Source organism: Grus americana, chromosome 2 (genome assembly GCF_028858705.1).
Source record: "Grus americana isolate bGruAme1 chromosome 2, bGruAme1.mat, whole genome shotgun sequence".
NCBI classification, from domain to species: Eukaryota; Metazoa; Chordata; class Aves; order Gruiformes; family Gruidae; genus Grus; species Grus americana.
This window is the reverse complement of record NC_072853.1, coordinates 8,938,143-8,952,954: the sequence shown is the minus strand read 5'-3', so window position 1 is coordinate 8,952,954 and position 14,812 is coordinate 8,938,143. Positions and strand designations below refer to the sequence as shown.

The following is a 14,812-nucleotide window of genomic DNA, read 5'->3' as shown; positions in this document are numbered from 1 at the left end:
CTTCCTTGATCTGAACAAAGAAACACGCAGTACCAAGTAAAACCAGTACTTCTCTAAGTGGATACCAGAAAGGTGTCTCCAATAATGTTATTTTCAGAACTGCCAAAGTAAGGAACAATATTGCTATATCCTGCTCTAGGACAGGATCAGCATCGCGATACCCAGCCCTCGTCTGTGGGAAGCTTGACCGGGAACCTGAATGCGGCCAAACCTGAGCGACTGCAAAGCCGAGTAAATTCTTTTTTACATTTTATTTATGTGGAGCCAGATCAGAGATGCCCAATGTATAATGCCCACAGCAATCTTTTGGCCAGACAGCAACCCCAGCACAGTCACATTGCCCCAAGTGCGCAGACCCCAAGTTCCTGCTCAAACTAAACCGGAGTTATAATGATCTTTAACTTACATGCTGAAAAATGTTATGCCAAAGTACCCACCCCGACCCCAGAAGAGGTGACTGCCAAGGCAGACAGAGCAGCAGGTTGTGCTGCTGGCACAGCACATCTTCTGCATTTGGACCGAGAGGCATCTCAGTTCAGTGACCACATCACTCCAAATGGGGAGTTAAAAAGAATAACGGCGTGTTTTCATTCTCTCAGCAGAGAGAAGGTGCCAGAGGCAGAGGGCTGTTCCCTGCGAAGCTCTGATAAATGACCAGAAACGGTTCTCAATCGATACCGGAACTGTTTTAACAGCAAGACAACAAATATAAGAGTCCAAGTATGTTTGTTACATATCCTCTGGCCTGCTGGAGAAACGCATGTCATGTTTGGTTTGGGCATCTTTGGACAAAATTGGAAATGTATTAACTACCCTACTATAAAACAAATCAATTAGTTACTTTTTAAGAAAAGTTTAGAACTGTCTCAAGTGAAGCATATGAGTAAGTATACTCATAAAGCAAGCCAAAAGGCTGAAACATGTTTAGGAATTGACTACGCATAACTGCAGAGATTTTAATTATTAACAATTTTCCTGAAGATAAGCATAAAACTACAGAACAAAATTCAAATCTATTTTTAAACCATGATTTCCCACCTTCTGACTTAAATTGGATTTAAGCCAGTCAACCCTGCCTCCATAAGTGACCAGGTGCTCAATAGGGGCTCTGAAGCCCACAGGAGCACTCAGGAGCCAGTGGTGCCAGCAGCACCATTTTTACCTTGACCCATGGGTTAACTCGTTGCACCTTTCCCTGGGCAAAGATACTCTACTGCAAAAGCTTGCAAGATGTCTGGATGCTGCAGGAAGCTACGAAGTGGCACACACGGATTAAGAAAGTTAATGCTGAAGAGACACTGGCGTCCATGCACGTGCAAACAGCTTCAGATTTTAGGAATCCTTCTTGCTAGCTATGCATTTGAATGGATTTTTGGTAAAGAATTAAGCCCCACCTGAAGAATTTAACCCCACCACTTGAGGCATGGGGACAGGAAGAAAACCGACCTCATTGCTAGTAATTTGTAATCCAAATTTACAAGGCAGAGATACTGAAATAGTAAGGAAAGTCAAGACAGAGTTAATTCTCCAGCAGTCACTCTGCTTCACCCCTTTTCTCCAAGTTTTTCAATAAGTTTTGCCCCTAACAGATTTTAATCACAAAGAACAAGCAAAAAACAAGTTTGCCAAAGTTTCAAGCAACTGCAAGTGACATTTTAGAAATAGTGTTACATATTTTCATAATTACAGCCATCTATGTAATCTGCCATTCTACACAGTGAGCAATTGTGCATGGCAGAGGGGAAAAATGAATGCTGCTACAATATTTGAAGGTCAGAAATATTTACATGCAATTGAACTTAACTCAAATAGAAATTTTTTTTTTTTTTTTTTTTTTTGCAATTCAGCAAATTCTGTTAAGACAGAAGTAACAGCTGAATGTTGCACCTAATTCTGCAATAGGGAGTAGAAGCACAAGAGATTTTTCCATGTTTTGCCTATAGGGGAGGAAAGTAAGAAGCCAGATCCCCTGCCGTTTTCCAGTAAGGAGCGGCTTGGGGAACAAAGCCACAGCTAGTGTTTGTGGAAGAAAGTTGTTTACACGGGATAGTTTCAGATTTTCAGGGACTCAGAGCATTGACTACAAATGACCAAAAAAAACCCCCTGTGCCAAGAAGAACAAGATGGATGCCTTTTATAGCCTTAAAAAACAATCCTGTTTTCATAGTAGTTCAAAGTTGTTGCTCTATGTTTCCGAAAGAACCAGCAGTAGGAAGTGCTGACCAGCAGATTACACGACTGCCATAAAGTCTGCTGAACAAAAGCCCACCATGTACCAAGTTCTCACTTTTGGAAAGATACCAGATCTTGGAGCCACATCATGTTTTCAGAACAGGCATTTCCAAGCTCTGGGTTTTCCTTCTCTGCATCAGAAACACCTGAAACATTCCTACCAAGAAACAACCTTGTGATAAGGTGGCACAACAACATGCTATTTGTTCACCAGAGCTGGCAAACAAAGCCCCGCTATCTGACAGTGCTGTAGAAAACATCTTATTTTCCAAAGAGAAAGATGCTGGGGAAATGGTTTTGTACCACCCATGTTCAGCACAAATTTTATAATCTCTAAATAGGTGCTTTGTGCTCCCTCCCTTACGTGACAGGGTAGCTCGAAGCTAATGTAACTGCATAACTCTCCTAAACAGATAACCATACAAGCATTCCTTTATACGCATTTCAAAGCGCTTGCCTCACAGAAGTTTTCAAAAGACAAAGTTCATTTATATCTGCAAGCAGCAGTGTAAAGTTGCCAACTTGGATAAAACCAACTTTTTTGCACTTCACTTGGCCAATTCAGCCTGCTAAGAGGTCCCAAGTTCTTCTCTCCGGAACAAGCCATCTCCACCCAGCAGACACCCACCACCCTGCACCCAGATATCGGTTACAATTGCTGCTCAGAGGATTAAGTCTTAAAACAATCATACTTCTGAAAGGAAAAAAATAAAATAAAGGTTTAAGGCACCTTTGCAGCTGGCAAAGTGCTTTAAAACTGATGACATCTATGTACCTTTGCCAACTAGCGGGAAAGGCAGGAAACCAGCTTATAGGAAACAAGGGGGACGTGGGGAGGAGTGAAGTAATCCGTGCAATACTTTGTTCACTAATTTCATTCAAAGACGCTTTTCTGTACCCATTCCAGCCCAAACCCACTGCTCCAAAACCACCAGAACAAGTGTCATAACCAAGGCTAGTAGCTCAGGAATCATTTTACTGAGCCTGATTATTTTGCTCTTAAAGGTTCAGAATATAACCCCTGTCCCTCTGCATCATCGCTGGAGGGACAGCCATTGCTGGAGCCTTGTTTTGGCAGCAGGGGATACAGGATGGCTGGGCAGCCTGGCATTGCACAACAGGGATCCCAACAAAGGAGCCAAGAAGCCACACATCAGGGCATCCATCCTCGGACACAAGCAATGTTGCAATCACAAGTACCAAACATCAAGTAATCCTAATATACGTGACTTCATTCATTCCAAGCACAGAAGCTAAAGAAGTAGAAAGATACCTTGTTTCAAACTTTATTCTGCTGAAGACACACATATGGTTGTCCAAGTTTGTGCCACAAGGTGCATCATCAAACATGGTCTCATGTCCATGGTGGGCTGGGGGAGGGGGGAACCGCTACCAGCACTACAGAATTTACCTCTGCTCTCATACCTCATGGTTTTTTATTTACATCCTATCATGGAAAACAAAGAACAGGAAAAGACTCCTGCCTGAATGTTTCATAAAGAAGGCAATTTCCTCAAAACAGCTTGTTTAAACACTGGCAGCAGAGATTATTCTCCTTTTGAGTACTGATATATAGAAGGGTAACCTCACCAGAGCAGCCTGATGGCATTCCCATCTTTGCAGGATGAGCAAGCAGGAGGGACAGCAATCACTTTACACGTGGGATTAAATACTCATGAGCATCTAACGGCAAAGAGAGGAAGGGGAAGGCCCTGGGCACTGATGGCTACAGCTCTCAAGCACTGTTGTTGCCCTCTTTGGAGAGAGGGACCACGTGAGACTTGAGCTGTGGGGCCGCACGTGGGAAGTGTTTCCAAGCCAGCCACATCGCTCTGCACTTTAGCCCTTGAAAGCCACAAGTGTCTTCAGAGTTCAGGCATCAAAGTAGGTAGGAAGGACAGAGGTGGCAATTTGAGGTTTTGTACATCTGCAGCAGCTCAAAGCACTGTTAAAGCAGGGATGAGGCAAGGATGGAGAGAGCTAAGATGTCTCCAGAGCTCTGCAGAAGTTAATTAGCAAAGATCCCCATCAGTTCCAGGTCAGAAAAATAACCTAACAGCTCAAGCCTCTAACAATGAAGCAAGGAAATTTACTGTGATGCTCAAACAGCCTTACATATGGTCAGTTAGACCCCTTCCAGTCATTAACAGTAAATGCTATAAACTAGTCTGACTGGTCCTAAAATAAAAAGTGATGGTTACTGTAAACTGGAGAGCAGCTTGAAAAAACTTGTCTCCACTACACAGAGACAAGTGGACAACCAGTTAATAGCACACATGTATGGTTACGGTCCACAACGTGCACTCTCATTAAGTGCAGTTTAAGTTTCCGATATTTCACAATAAACTTGAAAAATCTAATCTTCCTGTTCATGATTAATTCAAAAATTATTCATTTTACAAGCATTCAAGAGAGTTCATGCATAAGCATCTGCCTACACCAAGCCCTGTTTACGCACTTTGTTACAGGCACTGGTGTCACGAGGTCCTTTGTGTACTGAGTTACTGATTTTCTCTGACATAGTTCTACACAATACATCAAGAAACAGGTTTTAGTAGAAGCTCCTCCCCTTTAAGAAAACCCAAACCAGATGACTTAAGTTACATAGCATCTGACTAAACAGTTTGAGCAGCAAGCGTCAAAAGTTGAAGACTCTCAACTACTTGGGACTCTCTGGGTTTCGTTAGACTCTGGTTAGATGTGTATCTCAATTTGCAACTAAAAGTTAATAACCTGACACAAAGGAAGCTTAGGAGCGTAAGCCTTAAATAACCTAAAGTTTCAAATCAGAAAAGGTCAGGAGCCAAAGCATTAAATTCAATAATATCGGGGAACTGCAACAACTACGCTGCTTGGTGGTCTCCGATTCGCAGATGTCCTGTGAATCACCGTCACCCAGCCCTCTTCAAGCACAGCACACTGTTGATACTCAATTATTTTGTTTGTTTCTAACCAATTTGATTTTATTTCCTTTCGACCCCCTTTGTGAGCTGCTCCACCAGCATGCTTTACTGAAGGCTCCAGTTGAAAATAAGACCTCAGGCTGGTGTCCGGGGAAGAAAAAAAAAAAAAAGGTTTTAAGACCATAATACAGCATAACGGTGATTTTCAAAGCCAAAAACCAAGAAGGGCTTAAAGTTTTAGCCGTTTTTAAGTTTAGACTCATGCTATGTGCTAATCAATCTGATTAGGAAACTGAAACGTTTTAGCCAAGAACTTGAGCCCTGTGCCAAGTAACAGCGGGTGAAACCACACGGAGATGACTGCGAGGACAGAGCCAGCAGCTGATTCCACCGCGCTCCCAGGAATGACATGCAGGTGCAAGTCCGCAGCGTCTCCTGCAGCTACGCTTGCCTGTGTTTTCAGCATTCTCGTGCCGTTAGAGAGACAAGCTCTCCAGGCTTGTCTCCAGTCCTTTTGTTCTGGCTGTTTTTCGCTTGTGCCACTGGCGCCAGTGGCTGTACGGATGCAGAGCTGTTCAGCTGCAATCGCTTTGGGATCGGACGCAGCCTTTAAACCACCAGTTCCTCAGACCAGGCACTGGTTACTCTTCACACGCATGATATGCTCTGGCAGCTGCACATTGATAGTAGCATCAAAACAAAGCGAGCTGGGAGCAACTCTTCTGTCTACTCCACAGATGTTGAGCAAGAAAACTGTTGCAACTCAGTTTGCACAATCCTCTCGCTGTGGGATTCAATGAGGAATGTTCCTTGGAAAGCTTGGGGTCCTCCTGTGCTTCACAGCAGTAGAAACTGGCTGTGGGAAGGGTTGGTGTGCTAGCCAAGGGACATGCCTGCTGTCCCCATCTCCCCTATGCTGGACACCCCTGTATCGTCCCCCTCCCCAGTGTAATGAGCAGCTATTCTGTTCCTAGCTGGCAGGGAAATGGAGAGCTTGCAATGTCTTAGGGATTTTTTTTCCTGTTGTAGCAACCCCTAATACTACCTACACTATAATACTGCAACTTCAGGAAGGACAGATTACAAACCCTAATGAAGTTCTCTGAAATTTGGGTTTCTTTAGCTCTGGCACCTAAACTGTTTCTGGTCATACCTCTGTGAAAAGTGGTTATCTCCAATAATGTGAAGCTGCTCTAGAGAGATTAAAAATACTAGTGATTGCCAGGACTTTTTAGCTGTGAAGACTGCTGTCATTCCAACCCGCCTCCTCAAGTGCCACCACTCAGTCCTTGCAGAGCGCAATGGCGCAGGGTGGAGGTTGGGGAAGCCAGAGCTTTCATAACAAATCCAGTATCTGAGTGGAAGCCTAAGTTTATTTGGAAACACACGATTCCCATTTGTACCAGTGCCAATATCATCCTTTAGCTTTAAAGGACTCGAGGCTGTGGGTGTCAGCAACACAGGGTGGAAAGAGTGAAGAGGAATCAGCTGCCTTCCCAGGCTTTGTTTTCTCACCCCACCAAACCAGCCTGTCTCCTTCCACTGCCCCAGCACCCTCCTAGCATCCTCCCAACGTCCTGCTCTGCATCCATCCCAATCCTCCCTCAACTGACTGCAAACATAAAGGTCTTAAGCAGACATTAAAGGCAACGCGTTGGTACAGATCCTGACACCTGCCCTGCACCTGGGTGTTAGGCTGGGCTTTGGGGGCAGATTAAATGACGAATACTGCAGAGATGCATTAAGCATTTCATAACATGGAAGAGATGGTTTCTGCCACAGAGATTGCAGTCTAAACAGACAAGAAACAAGCTATTGTTCCTGCAGCTCGGCAGTGACAGGGCATGCTCCCCACCCCCACCTATTCTCAATCTGCCATGCTTTAATAGTTCATAGCTTCTGCCCAGCTGCAACTGCTTCAAAAAGTGGGTGGTTCTGTGCAAGTGAGGCAAAAACACAGTGAGATTATTCCAGAAGGGACAGGCTTGTAGTACACTCAGAGATGAGGAATGTTATCCCACTCTCTAGGTTGCACCCTTGCAAATATACAGTGGGGTTTTTTTATGTGTTCGGCATTTTCATGTGATGTTGCAAAGATGAGTACTTGAGTTACAAAACATCACAGCTAAGGTTGATGATGTGTCTTAATTTATATTTATTCATTAGGCTATGCTATACGGGTTTCAGCTTCTGAGTACATATACAACTTGTTCTACTACCTATTAAAATTGCTTGTTCATTACTATTACAAGTTCTCTTTATAACCGTTGCCAAAATGTCTGGGCTGAAGTTTTCCATGACAAGTGTCAGAGAGTTTTTGTTTGGTCTTGAGGAGGAAAGTATAATTTATGGACATAATTTTGTTCCTGGGAGCTCCCAGTCCCCTTTTCTAGGATGAGCTTTAGCATTCTAGATCTTAATCCAGACTCAAACTTTGCACAAATGGCCATGGTGTTATGGACACATCTTTCATTCTTCCCATTATAAAATTACCCAACTTTAAGTATTTGTACATGCTCAACTACTCGGGACTAGATTTGGGTAACAGTCTTCCATTGCCTGCAAGCCTCAGCACCTGGAGCTTCCTAAGGGCTGAGCACGCTCCTGCCTGTATCGCACAGATGGGACTGGGGGGGGAGTGTCTAAGTCAGCACCGTGCAGTGCCAGAACACTCCTTGCTTCTCAAAATAAGGCCTTTCAAAATCCTTCAAAGTGGGCAAAAAGCAATTCTTTGTCCTCAGCTGACTTTTTTCAAAACTTTACCCATCCACACTCCAGGTCAGCATCTATTACGTCAAAGAACTTACAGTTATCACTTTCCAGACTTTGTTTACAAGAGGGGCTGGAGTTATGCATACCCAAGTTTTTATTTAAGATTGGGATTTTATACACAACTTTATGAAGTTACATTTCACATGAAAATAAGAAAATATGCAATGTTCTTAAATTATATCATCTAGGAAAAAATAGTATTTTGAATTTGCCAAAATAGAAAGGGCCATCATAAAACTCTGCAATGCCTCTACTTCATACGATAGTCACATAACTCAACATGTCACAACGCTGTCCAAGGACACAAATGCATCTTAAAATTTAGCAGGGATATGTTACATACATACAAAATGTTTAAAGCACTCTAGGACTATAGGCAAATTACATCATTAGTTTGCCAAGGTGCACATAAGCTTCCCGAAGGAAGCAAACGAAAACCCCACAGCAAGAGCAATCCTTCCTTCCTCTAACAGTGCATTTCCTGTCTGGATGTCTGCTTACTGTGCTCACAAATAAAGGTTCCTTTAAAAGTTGCACTCTACGTTGCTGATTACTTTTCCATTTCACCTTATGCCTACCAATAAACACACATATGTATACATAAAATATATTACTACGCTTTTGCTTTGAACACCAGTGCCTCCACCTACAGAGTCTTTGTCAGGGGCATTATAGATTAAGATCCTTAACACTTAGTTTTTGCTTCCTAAAAAGTCAGAATTTCTTTAAGAAGTTGGAAGGGTGGTTAAATGGCAAGGACCAAAAAAACCAACACAAAAAACCCCAAGGAATGATTGAAAGCACATGGAAAGATTTGTTTTCCAGTCAGTTAGGTTGTCATGCTGCACTAGCTCCTAAGGTTTGCTCTTTCCATTAATTTTTACGTCATCCATACAGTACTAGCAGACTGGCCTGCTACATCCATGGTAGAAAAGAAACTAAAAGAGCTATATTTTTGAAGCTATACTTAGTTCAGACAGGAAGCAGCCAGTTAAAGGCTTGGAAAAGAAGTGAATATCCAGTTTTAAAAACAGGACTTGAAAAGGAAGATCTGCATTGACCAACTTCCAGCTATCAAGGGAAAAAAAACTGTCAGATGAAAAAGATATATTAAAATTGTGACAATTAACTGAAAGGAAGTAGCACAAAACCCAAAAGAAACATAGGAAACGTGATCAGCCACACAAAATAAGAGCAGTAAAATTGTCATACATCCTGCTTTGTGCAAACAGATACAGCTGTGGAAAATTTCGTCAGCACAGGCAGTCCAGCTGTGCATCAGCAAGCACATTGCGGAGCACCTCTGCATGGCGAACACCCCATTTGACAACAAACCGCTAGGCTTTATCCAAAGACAACACTCTCATGCCAGTTGGGAAACAAAACAGGCCTGATCCTGCAGCAGCCCTTCGCTAAAAGTAAAACGAAACTCCTCTCCCTCGTCATCCAACGTAGGAGCTTGCACATTTGAGTCTGAAACATGGGTAATGCAGGCTTTACTCTCTGAGCACTTGCTGTGCTAGATTAAATGGCAAATAAAGGTACTGATTCTCATGGACACTCAGTACTGAGTTTAATGATGTCGTAATAACACTTTAACAATTCATGATCACATATTCAGGAGCAGCTCTGAACGGTTCCTTACTGCTGCTCCATCTCTGCAGCCAAAGGGAATTGACAATAGGGATTACCTCCCGCTGACCGGCATCGCTGAAGTTACCAGGGCTCTGGAAGTGACACAGAGAGGAAAAAACACACCACTATTTGAGAGAAACACCCAGCTCAATAGCCATTATATTCATAGCCATTGATTTCCAAGAAGCCTAACCCAGATTTTAGTCATCCGTAGCAACACACGCCACCAAACCTGAAAAAAGGATAGCCTTACTCTCAGACTTTTAAACAGAATATTTCCCCATGACTTTCCAACACTAGAAAGTCATTTAATTGCAACTTTTGGGACAGAGCTTTTGACAGATGGCAGAGGGGTAGCTATTGCTTCCTTGACCTGCCGATGGATGGAGATCTGCTCCCCACACAACAGTCCAGGAGAGTCCCCTCTTCACTAAGAAGGCTGCAGGGGCAGCGCCATTGTGCATGAGCTAAACTTACAAATTTACACCTAAAAGCTGAAGCTAAAGGGCAGTTTACATACAATACTGTTTATTTAGTGAAAGAGTGACAGGACAACGTGGGCTCTTCTGTACTTCTGCCTGAGATTTCTAGGTGCTGTGACACAATGTGGAAGTTAGATGTAAACAAAGTGTCAGCTGGAAGTTGTACCTGGTTTCAAGAACCAAGCACTTCCTCGCTATTAATATCAAGCAGTTGCATCTCTCGGGTTTCGGAAGGTTTTCCTTTCAAGCGGTCAAACCAGAGTAACTACAGAAAGTCCCTCTTGCTGCATACTGCTGGGATTGAACTGGTCCAGGCCGTGGGTTTCCCAGGCTGTACTCTCCCCTGACAGCAAACGGGTTTTTGCTGCCTTAAGCTTCCAGCACTATGCATGATGTAAACGTTGCTGATCCGCTACAATTAGAATTTGTATTATTTTTGAGAGTTTCACAGTTTCTAGTTGTCTTCATTCTGAAGAGCTTCAAGCCAGTTTTGCCCCTTCTATATCTTTTCTTTCACTCTTTGTCTATTTTGAGACAATAAAAGCAGGAAATGTCTCATTACATATATGCTCCACGTTTTGTGTGACAGATTCTCAGGCTCTAATGAGGTTAAGTGAAAAAACAGTATTTTCTACGGGAAGTTAAAAGTTTGCCAAAATCCCTTAAGCTGGTCATGAGAAGATGCATGTTGCACTTCAAACAAATTAATCGCTTAGGTTTAAAAATCTGAATCAAAGAATTTTTCTCACAACAGTTCACTGCTAATCCCACCTGAGCTACAAGAGCAAATTACTCAACTACCTTGTAAGTGTTTTTAGGAACCAGACTCCCACGCCAAAGTGCTTCCGATCATGCACTGTGATCGCCCCATGTAACTGTCATAGTGCAAAAAAAGAATATTCAAAGAGCAGAATATCTCCCACTGGAGTAAAGAAAATTGGGGAATCCTGCTGTTTTTACTGAGCATTCATACAATCTACCCAGATGATGTGTCACGGTTTTAGCATTCCTTTTTATTTCGGCAGGAACAAAAAAGCCATTGTGCAGGGGAGTCTGGTTTTTGGTGGTGTGGACGCTGGTTCCCAAACACAGGCAGGCGCATGTGGCGGTGCTCCCTCAGCAGCGGGTGTAACTTCTTTGGCTACTGCCAAATTCTGTGGACAGCTATGACATCTCTATCCTGCTGTCACCTTGGGTAAAATGGCCAATGATTGTAGGGAATCAGTACACAGACCCTTTTTCTTAACGGAAAGAAATGAAAACCCCAGCTTGTCAAGACCTTCTAGACCCCTTTCCCTCAGCCTGGTTCAAGGCCAGACACTTTGCAGAGTGCCCATTCTCAAGGGGATGAGTTCATCTCAGTCCACCGATCGTAGAAATTTTCATTTCAGAGTTGAAATCCAGCCCATTCAGGTATCTGCTGAACTGCAGCACACGGAGCTCAGATTCAGATGTTGTGGTCTCCAGTTCCCTAAACCCTTATGCCATGGCATCTGATCAGTTTATACTGAAAAATATTAGTTACAGAAACTTAAGTAGCCCCTCATTACTACATTAAAACCTGTTTTCACTGCATCTGTATTTTCCATGTCAAAACACACACTAGTTCCTCCTGAACACATTCATGCATTATTCTTCATGAAGGGCACAGAGCTTATCAGGAAACTGTACAAACCTTTAAGGAAAACGTCATTGTTGCTGCACCTACTCCTGAGTTTTACCGTTTCATCCACAGTCATTAAATTCTTGCTGGGCACAGGACATCGTACAGCATTAGCTGCCTGCTGTTTACCCAAGTACTTGCGTTAAAAACACAGCCATTCTATGTCAAACGACATTAGGCTGTGGTTAAAAGAGTACAAAGTTTTAAAACACATGTTCCCAGAGCCACATTCAAAGTGCACTAGCTAAACGCCAGTGGCCGAAGTTTTGATGTAAGTTATGCCCGTAACAGCCAAGACTAAAAACAGCAAAGCAGGCTTCTCACGTGTTTGCCCAAAGCATTTGATAGCTCCTGTTTACAGGCTATTTCCATTGCTTGCCCTGAGCAGTGGGTTTTTCAGCAGCTGTGTTATCTTTGACACACTTGGACATACAATAAAAAAGTTGACAAAAAGCCAGAGGAAGTCAAAACAGTGCAACACCTTACAGAGAATCTGGTCAAAAAGCTTCAGGTTGTCTTTGACCTCTTCTATGACACAACTGCATTTTCTACATTCAAAAAACAGTTCCTGTTTAAACAGGCAACTGAGGAGAAAAACATCCAAATAACGTAGTTGGTAAATACTTCTATCTGAAGCCTAAAGGGAGTCCTGTTCTGGGGGTAGGGTAGGGTACAAAATCAGGCACTGTGGCCTCATAAAACAGCAAGCAATGCCAGTTTGCAAGCTTTTCATAGGAAAACCATAACAGTGGAAAGCGTTAACCAAAACATCCTCCCTAGCAGAACTGAAATCACTTATTTCATCAGACTCAGCACACAGCTGTGTCTCCATTGCAAACACTCCCATGAAGTGCTCTGAACCTGAGCAGTGCCTGGAAGTACAGACAGCAAACTGCACCTCTCATCACATAGGAGGACAATAACAACACTGAAACAACTGACTAGTAAAGGCTGGACAACAGTCAAGTCTGTCCTCTGCTCCATATCCAACACAGAGCTGTGAGAGCAGGGAGACACAAGCAACAAGCGCCAGTAGTCAACTTCTGTAGAAGAAGTATGTGCCTTCATTTCACAGCTGTTTTCCAGCCCAGCCCAGTTCACTGCTGCCACGGGAGCCCAAACCATGACAGCAGTACCCAACAGCCACCCTCACCACTGAGAAGGGCCAGGGTACAGCTTGGGGCACCCCATCCGCTACTCCCTCCTGCCAGCACACAGCCACCACCCTTCTAAGAGCCACCCACTCCACCAGCAGCCAGCAAATCCCTCCTTGGAAAGAGGGGGGAAAGGGAAAAAGGATTTACTTACAAGAAAAAGAGAAAGGAGGAGGGTGATGCAAGGATGCACCCTCAAAGGGGATGCAAGGCCAACAGCGGTGGGTGAGTGGGTGGATGGATGCACAGGTAGGTGCATGGATGAGTACGTAGCCAGATGGGTAGGTAGTCAGACCTGCTAGATGGGTAGGCAGGTGGGTGGGTGGGTAGGCAGGTAGGTGAGTAAGCAAGGAAGCGGACAGAGGGACCATTCCTTACCTGCTGCAGTACCGCTCTCCCTCCTCCTCTGCCGCTGCCGCCGCGCTCCAACCGCCGACCGCCCGCCGCTGGGGATTTATAGCCCGCGCCCCGCCCGCCGGGCGGTGCTGCCCGCGCCGCCGCTGCCACCTCCTCCCCGACGGGAGCACGGGGCGGGCCGCCACCCGTTCCGGGGCTCCGCCCGCCCTTCCCCGAGCCCCAGGGCTCCCCCCCGTAGCCCGCAGACGTTTGCAGCGGCTACGCCCCGGTTGCCCAGTCCGCACAGGGTCCCTAAATTTAAGCGGGGAACGCCGGCGCAGAGCCGCAAGCCCAGGTCCCCCCTTCCTCCAGGTCCCGCAGCCCTGCCCGGAGGAGGCTCGCCTCCGGCATCCCCATCCCGGGCCAGCTTTGGGAGCAGTGAACGGATGAGACCTGCCTCCCGGCTTTCCGAAGCGTCACCGTGCCGAGAAGAAGGGGTTTCACACAATGTGGTGAGGAGAGGCGAGTGTGTGCAAGGGGTTTGCCAAAAGAGACCAAAACCAGAGGCAGTCTTGGGAAGGGCTGGGCAAAGGACCGCGACAGCCAGCTCCTGGCATAGGTGGTCAAAATTGTGTAGATAAATATGCCCTACTATATAAAAATCAGTCTATTTACCAGATCCTGAATTGCAAAATCTTATGCTCATACACCGACGTGACCACTAGGAAGGAACTCTAATTGCAGGAGAAAGAAAAGAATGCCTTCACACATTTCCAACAAAGTTCAGAGGGTGCAGCGGGTGCTGCAAGTGCTGCATAAGTTTCCCGGCGAACAGCTCTTTGGCAAGAAGCGCAGCTAATCGTTTATTCCAAAAAGAGGCCCTACCCTGCTGAGTAAAGAATATCTCTATATACACAGTTCTGCGTGTAGCCACCCGCTCAGGGGTGGTTAAACTGTGACAGCCTGAGCTGCTTTTTCTGTGGCTCTTCTGTAAAGCACGCTTACCCCATGTGTGTGATTTCACTTAACAACCTCACTTTTATGGCAGGTTACAATGACACAAACTAATGAAACCCACAGCATGTTATCATTCTCCCTTATGCAGCGGCCTGAAGAGGAACTCAGAAATTCCTGAAAGTCTGAAACTCTGTTAAACTCTGCCTCTGTTTTCTCAGCTATACAATAGTAAGCTTATTAAGTCCAGTCTATAAAAGCTGCTGTTCAAATGCATATTAGCTTCTCTCCTCCTAACCCAGCTTCTGCACCTAAGTCAGAAAGTGCTGCTGTTGGAAAAATAAGCCTGGAAGTCTGGTTGCTTTTTCACCACAGGAGACTATATTGTGCAGCAGGAACTCTGAAGTATTACTAAGTGTAGAATAAAGGACATTTCTTATCATGTTGTCTTACCTTTGATTAGTTAATGTCTGCAAGGACGAAAAGTATTTCTAAAACAGCACGAGAAATTTTTGTCATTCTAAGGCAGCGCTGCTCTGTGAGTGCTGCTTTCTTTGTTTTTTTGAATCATAAAAGGTCTAACCTTTTTCATACTCATTTTAAACTGTGAGGCCAGAAAACCACTGCAACTGTCACAAATAATTTAACTTGCAACTGAGCCTATTTTGAAGTCATATCTTC

General features: G+C 44.4%; 1 protein-coding gene across 1 annotated transcript in view; it reads right to left on the bottom strand.

Moving 5' to 3' along the window:
* The window catches only part of NDRG1 (N-myc downstream regulated 1), a 40,219-nt gene extending 26,869 nt beyond the window's left edge, over window positions 1-13,350 (bottom strand). Inside the window, exon 1 of the mRNA XM_054814084.1 lies at window positions 13,220-13,350. The gene's annotated coding sequence lies outside the window, so the exon portion shown is untranslated. The remainder of the gene's footprint in view (window positions 1-13,219) is intronic.
* Between the last annotated feature and the right edge of the window lie 1,462 nt (window positions 13,351-14,812).